Source organism: Penaeus monodon, chromosome 2, assembly GCF_015228065.2.
Source record: "Penaeus monodon isolate SGIC_2016 chromosome 2, NSTDA_Pmon_1, whole genome shotgun sequence".
Classification (NCBI taxonomy): domain Eukaryota; kingdom Metazoa; phylum Arthropoda; class Malacostraca; order Decapoda; family Penaeidae; genus Penaeus; species Penaeus monodon.
The window spans coordinates 30,768,670-30,771,169 of record NC_051387.1 but is presented as its reverse complement, the minus strand read 5'-3'; positions in this window follow the sequence as shown (position 1 = coordinate 30,771,169).

Sequence of the window (2,500 nt, the reverse complement as noted above, 5' to 3'; positions counted from 1 at the left end):
ATATATATTTTGTGGTGTGTGTGTGTGTGTGTGTGTGCTACAACGTATGTACACCATGAGTATTCTGTGTTGTGTATGTACATTATATATATATATATATATCTTATATATATATATATATATATAAATATATATATAGATATATATATATATATATATATATATATATATAATATATATTATATATATGCAAATCACGATTAGATATTATTCTATAAATCACTGATATATTCAACATATAATATACATATGTTGTGTATATATCTATGTATCTATATGATGAGGGTCGCGGTGGCCGAGTGGTTAGAGCATCAGACTCACAGACTGTCATGACAGCAATCTGATTTCAGGAGTTTAGTCACCGGTCGGCGTGTTGTTCCCTTGGGCAAGGAACTTCAAGCTCGATTGCCTACCTACCACTGGGTGGGCAAGCCAGAGCCCAAGTCAGTGCTCGCTGAACCTGATAAATAGAGAGAATGATTACCTAAAAGGTAACACCGGCACTCTCCGTGAAAGGACTGGGGACACCTACCACATACTCACTTCAAGAGCATCACAACATGAAAACTACAATTAAGATCATGCTTTGACCACGGCGGCCTCAAGCATAACCTAACGTTAAAAAAATAAATAAATAAAATAATTGTATCATATATATATATATTATATATATATATTATATATATAATATATAGATATATATTATATGATCCAAAGTGACAAGGGTCACAGAATATAATACATACACATATAATGTAAAAAGGAATAGAATAAAGATTAATCACATAGTTGATAAACACTTCAGGCTACTAGCAACGGGAGGCAAGTTGCTGGAAGTGGGTATGGATTCCTGCCATGGACTTCTCAGACAAAAAATATTCAGCTTTATATTCCAAAGGGTTCGATTAGCGGTTGCTATTAAAGGTGAGGTTTTTTGTTGGCGGGACAAGGCTATCCATACAAGCAGCCGACCTTTCCACATTGGGTGAGGTCTGAGTCATGGCTATCACTGGCTCTGAGTTTGAAAGATATTGGGAAGTAACTAACTTACGTGTGGGTGTGTGTGTGTATATATATATATTATATATATATATATATATATATATATATATTATATATATATATATATATGTATAATGTATATATATACATTACATATTATATTATATATATATATATATATTTGTCCTGGGTAAGACAATAAACTGCACCCTGGGATCCCTTGAACAATGATAGCACCTATTAGCTCCCCTATGTCAGGTTGCGGTTGAAACTGTCGACAGCAGGGCATGTATATCTGGTGAAAAACCTTCGGTTCTACTTGATTACTGGTTTCACCAAATACTGATGTCTGGTGTATGTACAGTGTAACAGTTTAAACGTCAGAGATATTTCCTCCTAGTTAGTTGTAGACTGCGAGTTGAGAGTGAGCCTGGTGGATTCCACTCAACTTTTCTTTTCTCCCTGACAAACCTCTACAAACCAATGATAATATAGATGATAATTCATACCAAATTCGCCCGTCGCGTGGATTTCAAGGTCTCGTTAGTCAGTGGGCAACCAGGCTGACAATGTTAATATTCATCTGGAAGACTAAGAAGATAAAGAAACATGTCCACTATAAGAAACACATTAAAAATCGGAACATGGAACGAAGGAAAATGAGATAGTTGGGTAAATTACATACCTGTCCTGTAACGAAATGGATAGATACAACATTCCATACTAGGAATCAGTGAGACATTGGAAAAGTAGGAAGTTTCAAACTAAAGAAAACAAGACAGTTCTTTTTTCTGGAAAAGAAGAAGGAAATTATAGTCACGGAGTTTGCTATGATTCTCACGAAAACTGCAAATGCACTAATTTGGGTACAGCCCAATACATTTATCGCATTTTAAAAGTCCGAATACAAGCAAAACTCATACTATTAGTATTATACAATGCTACGCACCACCAACTAAGCCAGTGATGAAGAATGGAAAATTCTTTATAACACTCCTCCAAGAAACTTTAGACAACAATCCCTAACAGAGATGTAAAGTGTCATGGGAGACCTCAACGCCAAGTAGGCAAATTATCTGAAGAATGACAACCTGTGGAAAATTCGGCCTTGTAGATATAAATGAAAGAGGTAAGACTTTTATTGAATTCTGTAGTCACAATAAGCTCGTTATAGCCAATCATTGTTCCAACACCACCCAAACACTTGTACATGTGGTTTTCACCAGACAAAATAACATTGTGCAACCAATTGACATACATGTGATGAACCAAAAATGGAAAAGTTGCATAAAAAGTCCAAGACAAACCTGGTGGCCGACTGCAAGGTGCCACCACCTACTAACCTATCGACTTTAAAATAATACTCCAAAGATGGAGCGTCCAAACCCACTTATAAAAGCTCACTCGAAAACTCGTTAATAACACTTACAGAATTACAGGGTCAAACACAATTTAAAGTACTCAATCAATAGGAATGATGATACAACACCAAATGAGT